This window comes from Phyllobates terribilis, unplaced genomic scaffold (genome assembly GCF_046119375.1).
Source record: "Phyllobates terribilis strain yellow unplaced genomic scaffold, ASM4611937v1 Scaffold_5__5_contigs__length_657084704, whole genome shotgun sequence".
NCBI lineage: Eukaryota > Metazoa > Chordata > Amphibia > Anura > Dendrobatidae > Phyllobates > Phyllobates terribilis.
This window is the reverse complement of record NW_027362765.1, coordinates 119,739,392-119,751,518: the sequence shown is the minus strand read 5'-3', so window position 1 is coordinate 119,751,518 and position 12,127 is coordinate 119,739,392. Positions and strand designations below refer to the sequence as shown.

Sequence of the window (12,127 nt, the reverse complement as noted above, 5' to 3'; positions counted from 1 at the left end):
TGCTGGGGGAGCGGCCAAGGGTTCCCCCTGCCCAGCCCACCCCTGCTTGAAGTTGCTGGGATATGTGCGCCGCATTGGCAGCACGGCGCATAAAACATTATAATGAGGGCAATCTGGTCATGAGTCCCCCCGGAGCCTCGGGCCCTGGGCGCTTGCCCAGATTGCCCTCATTATAATCCGCCTATGGGTATAAGTTATACATCTTCTATAAATAGTGATATGGAGCATGCTGATATAACCTGGGCATCTCCTGTATATAATTATGTATGTACAGCTGGTATAAGTTATATATTTTCTTTTATATTAGTGATATGGAGCATGCTGATATAACCTGGGTATCTTCTGTGTATAATTGTACATATACAGCTGGTATAAATTATACATCTTCTATATATAGTGATATGGAGCATGCTGGTATAATCTGGATATATTATGTATATAATTATACATGTACAGCTGGTATAAATTATACATCTTCTATATATAGTGATATGGAGCATGCTGGTATAACTTGGGTATCTCCTCTATACAGCTATATATGTACAGCTGGTATAAGTCATACATCTTCTGTATATAGTGATATGGAGCATGCTGGTATAACCTGGGTATCTTCTGTGTATAATTATATATGTACAGCTGGTATAAGTTATACATCTTCTGTATATAGAGATATGGAGCATGCTGGTATAACCTGGGTATCTTCTGTGTATAATTATGTATGTACAGCTGGTATAAGTTATACATCTTCTATATATAGTGATATGGAGCATGCTGATATAACTTGGGTATCTCCTCTATACAACTATATATGTACAGCTGGTATAAGTCCTACATCTTCTGTATAGAGTGGTATGGAGCATGCTGGTATAACCTGGGTATATTCTGTATATAATTATATATGTACAGCTGGTGTAAGTTATATATCTTGAATATTGTGATATGGAGCATGCTGGTATAACCTGGGTATATTCTGTATAGAATTATATATGTACAGTTGGTATAAGTTATACATCTTCTGTATATAGTGATATGGAGCATGCTGGTATAACCTGGGTATCTTCTGTGTATAATTATATATGTACAGCTGGTATAAGTTAAGCATGCTAATAGTTTCTTCCCTGTGATACTAGAGTTTGGAATTTGAGTATTATTTTGGACAAATGGTTGCCTATAACATAGAAGGGTAGTTTTACTATAGGGAGTGACTCCATATTTTTACTTTTTACTTCCTAACCAGTATTTAATGATTTTATGGATATTGAAGAAAAGCTTTATAAAGAACCTTTCACCCAACCTCATCCCTACAATCTGCCTCTAGCTGATAATTAAATGTATTTTTTTAATTGTCTCAGACAAAATAAGAGGATATAAAAATGCTAACATTAGCAGGACGAGGATTACAATGTCAGCTTTTAGTACTTACATACTTTATAGAGCACGTCTTCCGGAAGTCGTCATACAATAAGAGCAGCATTGATATTGCGACATACAAAAGGCGCTGCTGGAACTTGTTTCTTCTCTATGAGTTGTGTTGCTTCTTCTGACCTGTAGGTGGCAGTCTACGTAATTATTATTATTAATAATAATAATAATAAATTATTATTATTTCATATACTCAGTTTACACCACTTACACATGAAGATTTTAGCAGGCTATGTGTCCTGATAATCCATTATTTGCTTGCTAGTGTGAGGATATATATATATATATATACTAGATGGTGGCCCGATTCTAACGCATCGGGTATTCTAGAATATGTATGCGGCAGACCGGGTGCAATCAGCAGAGCGGTGTTTAAATTTGGCGACAAAATCGCTGATTGATCGCGGCCGGCAACCGCGACCAATCAGCAAAGCGGTGTTGAAATTTGGCGACTATATCGCTGATTGGTCACGGCCGGCGGTCGCGACTAATCAGCAGAGCGGGGTTTAAATTTTGCGCCAATAATGCTGATTGGTCGCAGCCAGCGAGCGTGACCAATCAGCAGAGCGGGGTTTAAATTTTGCGCCAATAATGCTGATTAGTCGCAGCCAGCGAACGTGACCAATCAGCAGAGCGGGGTTTAAATTTTGCGCCAATAATGCTGATTGGTTGCCGTCGGCGGTCACGACCAATCAGCAAAGCGGTGTTTAAATTTGGCGCCAATAATGGTGATTGGTCACGGCCGCGACCATTCAGCAGAACGGTGTTTAAATTTGGCGGCAATAATGCTGATTAGTCGCGGCCGGCAATTTGGCGCCAACAATGCTGATTAGTCGCAGCCGGCAACCGCGACCAATCAGCAGAGAGGGGTTTAAATTTGGCGCCAAAATCGCTGATTGGTCGCGGCTGGCCACCGCGACCAATCAGCAGAGCGGGGTTTAAATTTGGCGCCAATACTGGTGATTGGTCGCGACCGGCAAACGCGACCAATCAGCAGAGCGGGGTTTAAATTTGGCGCCAATACTGCTGATTGGTCGCGGAAGGCGACCGCGACCAATCAGCAGAGCGGTGTTTAAATTTTGCGCCAATATTGCTGATTGGTCGCGGACGGCGACCGCGACTAATCAGCAGAGCGGTGTTTAAATTTGGCGCCAATACTGCTGATTGATCTCGGCCAGCGACTGCGATCAATCAGCAGAGCGGTGTTTAAATTTGGCGCCAATAATGCTGATTAGTCTCGGCCGGCATCCGCGACCAATTAGCAGAGCAGGATTTAAATTTGGCGCCAAAATCGCTGATCGGTCGCGGCCGGCGGCCTCGACCAATCAGCAGAGCGTTGTTTAAATTTGGCGCCAAGCTCGCTGATTGGTCGCGTGTTTAAATTTTGCGCCAATATTGCTGATTGGTCGCGGACGGCGACCGCGACTAATCAGCAGAGCGGTGTTTAAATTTGGCGCCAATACTGCTGATTGATCTCGGCCGGCATCCGCGACCAATTAGCAGAGCAGGATTTAAATTTGGCGCCAAAATCGCTGATCGGTCGCGGCCGGCGGCCTCGACCAATCAGCAGAGCGTTGTTTAAATTTGGCGCCAAGCTCGCTGATTTGGTCGGTGTTTAAATTTTGCGCCAATATTGCTGATTGGTCGCGGACGGCGACCGCGACTAATCAGCAGAGCGATGTTTAAATTTGGCGCCAATACTGCTGATTGATCTCGGCCAGCGACTGCGATCAATCAGCAGAGCGGTGTTTAAATTTGGCGCCAATAATGCTGATTAGTCTCGGCCGGCATCCGCGACCAATTAGCAGAGCAGTGTTTAAATGTGGCGGCAAGATCGGTGATTGGTCGCGGCCGCTATTTAAATGTGGCGCCCAAATCGGTGATTGGTCGCGGGCAGCGGCCGCGACCAATCAGCAGAGCGGTGTTTAACTTTAGCGCCAAGGTCACTGATTGGTCGCGTGCGGAAAGCGCGACCAATCAGCGAATCGTATTGGTGAGGACCGGGGAGCGGAATCGTATTAGTGAGGACCGGGGAGCGCCGCTGCCTGTGCGGCTACTTCTGCTGCGAGAAGCCGGGAGATGAGCGACTGCTCGCAGCAGAAGTATCCCGACCCGCAGCGCCGCTCCCCGGTCCTCCCTTGACACCCTAGCTGCTGATGTCCCCACAGTATCCGCATGGTGTTACTAAGGTCCGGACATTTGTGTTAAAAATCGCTGATTGGTCGCTGGCGCTGCCCGCGACCAATCACCGATTTGGGCGCCAAATTTAAATATCGGACGCGACCAATCACCGATCTTGGCTCCACATTTAAACACCGCTGTGCTAATTGGTCGCCGACGCTGGGCGCGACCAATCACCGATTTTGGCGCCACATTTAAATAGCGTCCGCGACCAATCAGTACAGCAGTGTTTAAATGTGGAGCCAAGATCGGTGATTGGTTGCGGCCGATATTTAAATTTGGCGCCCAAATCGGTGATTGGTCGCGGGCATGACATCCATGCGGCTAGAGTGTCAAGGGAGGACCGGGGAGCGGCGCTGTGGGTCGGGATACTTCTGCTGCGAGCGCCCGCTCATGTCCCAGGTTCTCGCAGAGGAAGTATCCGCACAGGCTGCGCCGCTGACATCCATGCGGAAGGGAGGACCGGGGAGCGGCGCTGACATCCAATTGGTCGCGGCCGCTATTTAAATGTGCCGCGCAAATCGGTGATTGGTCGCGGTCTTGGCCCGCGACCAATCACTGATCTTGCCGCAAAAGTTAAACACTACCGATTTGGGCGCCAAATTTAAATATCGGCCACGACCAATCACCGATCTTGGCTCCACATTTAAACACCGCTGTACTGATTGGTCGCGGACGCTATTTAAATGTGGCGCCAAAATCGGTGATTGGTCGCGCCCAGCGTCGGCGACCAATCAGCACAGCGGTGTTTAAATGTGGAGCCAAGATCGGTGATTGGTCGCGGCCGATATTTAAATTTGGCGCCGAAATCGTTGATTGGTCGCGGGCAGCGTCCGCGACCAATCAGCACAGTAGTGTTTAACTTTTGCGGCAAGATCAGTGATTGGTCGCGGGCCAAGACCGCGACCAATCACCGATTTGTGCGGCACATTTAAATAGCGGCTGCGACCAATTGGATGTCAGCGCCGCTCCCCGGTCCTCCCTTCACACCCTAGCCGCATGGATGTCAGCGGCGCTGCCTGTGCGGATACTTCCGCAGCGAGAACCCGGGACATGAGCGGGCGCTCGCAGCAGAAGTATCCCGACCCGCAGCGCCGCTCCCCGGTCCTCCCTTCCGCATGGAGGTCAGCGACGCTGGCAGTCCTTCTGCTGCTACCGGCCGGGAGATGAGTGCCTCGCGCCGGTCATCTCCCGGCTGCATCTCCGTCCCTCAGATGGGTCCGGTGGTCGAGGTCCTTCTGCTGGTAGCGGCCGGGAGATGAGCGCCTCACGGCGCTCATCTCCCGGCTGCATCGCCGCTGAGCTCCGTCCCGCAGATGAGCCGCTAACGGCCGCCATCTTTTTCCAGAAATCCTGCGGCGCTGATTGGCCGCTGCCGGACCAATGAGCGACGCGGGATTTCCAGGACAGACAGAAAGACAGACAGACAGATAGACAGACAGACGGGATAAGACAGTTATATAGTAGATATATGTATATACTATATATATATATATATATATATACAGTGGTGTTCATAAGTCCTGCATAGGAAAAGGATAAATTGATTTTTCAAGTTTTAAACGTTTTCTGTCGAATATCTTCGATGCTAATATGACATATTATATATGGTTTTGTTCAGAATACAATTTTGCATTCTCTCCCTGTAATATTTTTAGCTTTTGAAGCAGTTTTGCTTGAAATTATTGCAACAATATGGGAATTGAAAGCACAACTAAATATTTTACATCTTCAGATCCAAAATTAGCCAATCACAGATGAGGTTCTTGTGACCAATCATAACCTGGATATGGCAGCCAATCACATTCCATTACATTGCATCACATCTGCTTTGTTTGTTTGTTTTATCTGTTGGTCTATCTAGTGAATCATACTGTAGAGCTTTATGATGGGAGCCTTCAGATTTTTGTCAGCGGAGGATCATGTGCGAGTTGTGGTGCTACATGAAGAGGGTTATACTGGCCCCTAGATCGCAAGGAAGGTCGGCTGTAATCAGAGTACAGTCGTAAGAATTTTGCAGAAACATAAGCAGCTTGGAATTACCCAGGACAGGCCCAGATCTGGTCGGCCCAGAAAGTCAACTAAAAGCGAGGATAGAGTATTGATAAGAACATCCCTTGCCAATCGAAAGCTCACCTCTCCTCAGCTTCTGCGAGAATGGCAAGAAAAGTGCAATATTGAGGTATCAACATCAACTGTTAGGAAGAGATGTTTGGAAGCAGGATTGAGAGGGTACAAGGCCCGAAAGAAGCCATTGATGACAGCCATACAAAGACAAAGGCGAAAACTGTGGGCATTGAAATATTCAAAATGGAGGAAGGAGGAGTGGGAAAAGTGCTATTTAGTGATGAAAGCACTTTTTGCATTTTAGGAAATAATGGCAAGTCTTATGTGAGAAGGTTTCCACATGAAGAGTACCAGCCAGAGTGTTTGAGCTTCTCTGTGAAACATCCGATGAAAGTAATGGTCTGGGGCTGTATGGCAGCCAATGGTGTTGGAAGGCTTCATATTGTGGAGGGCATGGTTAATGCAAAAAAATATACAGACATCATTAATAAGAAAATGCTGCCTTCTGCTCAACACCTGTTTTCAGGGGATTTTATCTTCCAGGATGATAATGCTCCTTGTCACAGAGCTAAGACAGTAACGGAATGGAAAAAAAAAGAACAAGGTGACTACTATTGACTGGCCAGCCCAGTCCCCGGACCTCAATCCAATTGAAAATTTGTGGCACAAGGTATCAAAAGAGATATCTAAAAAACATCCAAGGACCAAGAGAGAGTTGATTGAGTCTCTGATACAGGCCTGGAACCACATCATCACTCGTGAACATCTGCAGAAGCTTGTTCACTCAATGCCAAAGAGATGCAAGTTGGTGCTCAAGAGCAAAGGCTGGCCAATAAAGTATTAGAAGCTAAAGATGCACTCAAAAGGCCCTTTTCAGGACTCTGAATTAAATAAAAAATAATAAATCTTAAAAAGTAAAATTTAAGTCTGTGTGAACTTGCATTGGAAGTTAATGAACTTAGAAAACTGTTCACCATTCTACACACTGTACTGGTGTAGGTATGGTTATGCTGTAAAAAAAATTATCAAAAATGCGCATACCATAACAATTTATACACTTGGGACATTCAAAAATGAGTATGGCATACAATGAGGGATTACAAAAACATATAAGTTCCACCAGCTTCACTGTAGAGATGCAGAAGTATGAAATATATAGTTTTCTTCACGCCTATGCAGGACTTTTGAACACCACTGTATATATATATATATATTTATTTATTTATATTTATTTATTTTTTTTAAATACTAAGTGAGAGTTGATTCCTTTACCCTCTGAATGTACAGAAAAATAAGTAAATTTACTGCAAGCATTCATCTTGAAAATGGAGAACAGTTAAATAGGGAGCATCTGTCATGATGATACTATTGTTTCCTGTTGTCTCTGGGGAAATTCTTTTCACAGCGGCGGAGAATCTCTGCTAAAATCTAATTTGCGACTGACTGTCTAAAAAGACACCCGAGTGTTACCTACATGTGATCTGCAGCATGGCGTCCAGCAGACAATGATGGGAGTAGCTGACAACTGCTAGACCCACATCACAAAGGGCCCTTTATACATAACAATGGGTCATATCCTTGTGGGGTCACATGTCAGTGCAATATGGTGACCGATCTAATCGTGTGGGGTGTCATGTGCACCTGTGATATCAATTCTGCGTTGTGGAGGTTTAGCCCCCCTATAAGCGCAGTTTCTATGTGAGTATGTGATGCATCATGGATGCTCCATACAGATGAGATAATAAAAAGGACCAGAAAAGTCACTGACGTCTGAATGAGGCCTCACCCTTCATAGACTTTTAATTGAGCCCATACTCCACCTTGTGCATGCGCTCATGCAGGGGAGCTCAGTGCTTCTCCCTCCTGAGCAGCAGAGCGGCAAATTCTGGCCACACCCCGATCCACTCCATTTCTTTCTCCCCTGCAATGGAGTAGTTGTTAGAGGGGCGCTGGCAGTGAGGGACATTCAGCAGATGCCCAAGACTTCAGGGCGTAGACCCAAATCCGGGACTGTCCGCTGTATCCGGGACAGTTGGGACTAGAGATGAGCGGATGGATTCCCGGGACTCGGGTCCAGCGTCCAGATCAGTGGTACCTGGTGGCCGCCAATCTCTAACCTTCTGGCATTCCCGCTGCGGCTTTTGATTAGCCAAGGCCGGCGGAACGACATCTGTGCATACTGCTCATCTCTAGTTGGGACCTGTGGATTATTTTTTATTCATTCATTCACAGTCGGAGCTTCCAGAACTTTCTCATCTTTATGTAACTTCACTGTATGATATCTGACTTTTTGGTGTCTGTAAGGCCGTGTTCACACGTTGCGTAAATACTGTGGTTTTTTTTCTGCAGGTGTTCAAAACAATGCAATAACACTCTACTCTGGTTATTGCATTTTTGCTGCATTATTAAGCCTTTTCCCCCTTATTTGATGCGTTTCTGGTGATGATGTGAAGCCGCATTTTTAATGTGTTTTTTATAGTACAGAAAAGCTTTGATTCTGCCCTTAAAAAGTGACTGCAGGTTTTTACATGCATTTTTTTAGGCTCCACATAGAAGACAAGAGAAAAAAAGCGCCAAAACTGCACAGTTCAGCAGCGTCTTTAGACCACAGGGGGCGCAGTTCTCATGAAATCACATCCACTTTGCTTGGACAATTAAACACAGCAGAATTTCTGGGCAAAAAAAGCAGCAGAAAATATGCAGCATTTATGCTACATGTGAACATGGTCTAAATGTCCAAGCAAAGTGGATGTGATTCCATGAAATCTCCGCCCTCTGCACATCTAAAGACGCTGCTGAACTCTGCGGTTTTGGTGCTTTTTTATCTATAGGCTCCTATGTGGAGCTTGAAAAAAATGCAAGGGAAAAAAAAAATCGTTGTTGCATTTTTAATAGCAGAATAAAAGCTTTTCTGTATTATTAAAAAAGTATTAAAAACAAGGCTTCACATCTGCACCAGAAAGGCATCAAATAAGGGGGGAAATGCATAAAAGAAAAGCAGGAAACACGCAATAATCAGAGAAAATTAATATTGCGTTGTGTGTGCAGAAAACGTGCAGAAAAAAAGGCAATAGAAAAACACAGCATTTACGCTATTTGTGAACACAGCCTCAGCATTATATTTTTATTACATTTTGTTCTGGATTTAATAGAGAAAAAAAATCAATTACGCCATTTTTTATGCCATTTACCGATTCCCTGATCACTATGTTATGCGAGTCGTTACAATTGCAGGGACACCTAGTATGTCCATGCTATTTGCTGATTTGTGATGTTTATTATTTTTTTTAAAAAGTGCAGTAAAAATGACATATTATAATAGTTTTATTTTAATTTTTAGTAATTTTATAGGAAGAAAAAAAAATCTCTTTTATTCTCCCTCTAGAATACAGGGACCCAGAAATACACTGAAATGTACAATGTATCAGTATAATCTGTCTGTGGAGTCAGAGCCTACAATACACATCAAGTACACAAAATTCTCCAAATGACATCACTAGAGCATGTGGTTCAATAGCTTTAGCACCTGCTTGTAATGTTGAAAGTTGTAAGTTTGAGTCCTGTGGAGACTCACAAAAAAGAAAAAAATACTATTTTGTAATTGCGTTTATTATTTTTAGTAGTTTAATATGAACAAAAAAATCTCACTTTTTCTTCACCTCTAGTATACAGGGAACATAGAAATACACTGTACACTGTATCTCTATGTATGTGAACTTTTGATCAGGGTCATTTGGATGTTTTTGGTTGTCATTAAGATTTAAAAAGAGAAAACACAGTAGTTTGACAATAAATGGCTTCACACAACCAATAACCATGAGTGGAGAAAAAATTTTTTTTGTTATCATTCATATTCTCTGAAACAAGAAGCAAGGCCAAGAAAGGAAAAATTCTGCCGGGGTATGTAAACTTTTGAGCACAACTGTACTTGGGCTGCTTATGGTCATTTTGATACAATGACTCTTTTCTCTGCTGCAGATCTGCCAGTTCTCTGAATGCTGAGCTCTGTATATCCCCGCCCACACCACTGATTGGCAGCTTTCTGTCTATGCACAGTGCACACAGAAAGGTGCCAATCAATGGTGGGGGTGGGGTAATACAGAGCTCATCTGAAACAGGGTGTCTTGAATTTGTGTGCAGGGTAAAATGAAATCTCAAGACGGTCATGTCATTCTGGAGCAAAATGTGCTGCTGAGTGTCCGAAAGCTTGGTTTGATTCTCATGTCATGGGTCCTCCAACAGGATAATGATCTAAAACACACAGCTGAAAACATCTAAGAATGGTGAAGAGCAAAGCATTGGACTATTCTGAAGTGGCTTCTATCAATCCAGATCTAAATCCTATTGAACATCTATGGAAGGAGCTGAAACTTGCAGTCTGGAAAAGTCGCCTTCACACGTGAGACACAAGGAGCAATTTTCTCACCAGGCAAAATACCTGTGGACGGGTGCAGAAGTTTCATTAATATTTGCAATTTTTTTTTTTTGCAGTGATTGCCTCGAAAGATTGTAACAAAATATTAAGTTAATGAAGCACTCCTCTCATTAAAGTTTTTATCCTCTTCATATACTGCAGTCACCATATTATATAGCTCTGTGTACTTACAATTGCTCATTTTGCCTTTCTACCCAGTTAATTCTTCTCTTTTCTCTGCTCTATGTAGAAACAGGAAGTCTCTTGTCCCTGCATTTATCATTCCTCTCTTCAACTTCTGACCCAGCTGCTCCCTCCTCCCTCATGCCATTGACTTTTGCAGTGACTGATGACTCATACAGAGAAAACTGTAGAACCTATAGAGAACATAGAAGGAGTCATGACCCTTGAATGACATAAAATGTATAATTTTATTGATACAAATATTAAAAATATGCAAATAACATCCCATAAAAAGACAGAGTGCAAACTACCTAGTTAGCATTAAAGGGTCAACTCCAAGCTGCCATATACACAATATTACCAGTGTCACCACCAATAATATGGATTAATATGCACCAGCTCTAAGCACAAATAAATGGACAAACTAAACTGTAAGCTATGGTCTACCTTACAGCTAAGAATACCATATGAGTCCAAAGGGGGCTATCTCATATGTGACATGCAGAAGTAGTGCTGTTGCAGAGTGTGGCATGCAGAAGTAGTGCTGTTGCTTTAAAAGCATTCAGAAATTATTAGAAGTAACACAAGCACAGGAGACAGGAAGTGTTGTGCTCCAGAAAGCATCCAGCAACTAGACGGGTTAACACAGTCACAGGAGACAGGGAGTGTTTTAGCAGCACCCCAGGGGGATTGTGGGGAAGTTATTTACTGTCTGGCTGGAGCCGAAGAGAAAGATGGCTTATGATCTGTATCTCACAGAAGGCAAGGGAACATAATTCAGGTCAGGAGGGTAGCTAAACAAAGGTCAGTTAGACTCCCTGAGCTAACAGGGTGCAGTGTTATCAGCCAGGAAGATAAGGACTGGAAGGAAGCCTGTCATAGAGATCATCTCCCTCATCAAACCCCACCCCCCATCTCCATGCAGGATAAAGAATGCTGTGTACTAATGAGTCCTTGTGAAGGAAAAGCCTGTGGTTGTGTATGCATTAAAACTGTGCTGTACTGTACCGAATAATAGACTGTGTACTGCTGTGCTGCAAAGGAGACTGTACTGTTATTACTGGAGCCTGTTGCTCAAAGAGACATTTGCATTGCACTGGCCGTGCCTCATTAAATGTTACTGTTCTACCGTTTATAAATCTGCAACCTATGGTCGCCCTGAGCAACGGTTTCCCCAGGATTCCAACGAATTCATGTAACCGGTCTAGCCCCTATCTGAACTTAGGCAGCGTGCGTGTAACACATATTACTACAACAGAATCAACTATAATAATGTTATGCACCCTATGTGTTTTTCAATTTCGCAATCACATCAGCCAAGTTAACATCAGGATATGTAAATTTTACCTGAGGCCATGGTGACACCTTATGTGGCAGCAAACGAGTTGAAGCACCCTACATCCCGACGCGTTTCACTGCCCCCTGCAGTTTCATCAGAAGCTAACCTGAAAACTGACCTTTCATTTCTACATAGAGCTTAGTAGGATTCATCTAGTCAGTTTTGTAATCACATGATGTCATAGACCTAATGGAAAAGAGAAGAATTAGCTGGGTAGAAAGGTAAAATGAGCAATTGTAAGTACACAGTGCTATATAATATGATAACTGCAATATATTAAGAGGAAAAACATTTTTGATGGGGGGAGTGCTCTTTAAGGTAGGCTAGTTTCATTAGTTAGATTTTTTCCTGTGGATCCATAATTCAAAGGCAACATCTGATTTTCATTAGTAAATTATAATTGAAAATTACTTTTTTCAATTTCATGTTATTTACTTGACTATTGAGGGTTTTTCTTACTTGTACAGAAGGGGGTACAAACATTTTTGTCCATGTGTAATGTAGTGATACATAACTGGACA

The 12,127-nt window shown here is 43.4% G+C and overlaps 1 protein-coding gene across 2 annotated transcripts in view; it reads left to right on the top strand.

Annotated features, from left to right (window-relative positions):
* Positions 1 to 12,127, top strand: part of LOC141270936 (actin-binding Rho-activating protein-like) — a 48,094-nt gene that overhangs the window by 13,816 nt on the left and 22,151 nt on the right. For both annotated transcript variants that reach the window (XM_073681033.1, XM_073681032.1), the window contains exon 2: positions 9,913 to 10,069. The gene's annotated coding sequence lies outside the window, so the exon portion shown is untranslated. The remainder of the gene's footprint in view (positions 1 to 9,912; positions 10,070 to 12,127) is intronic.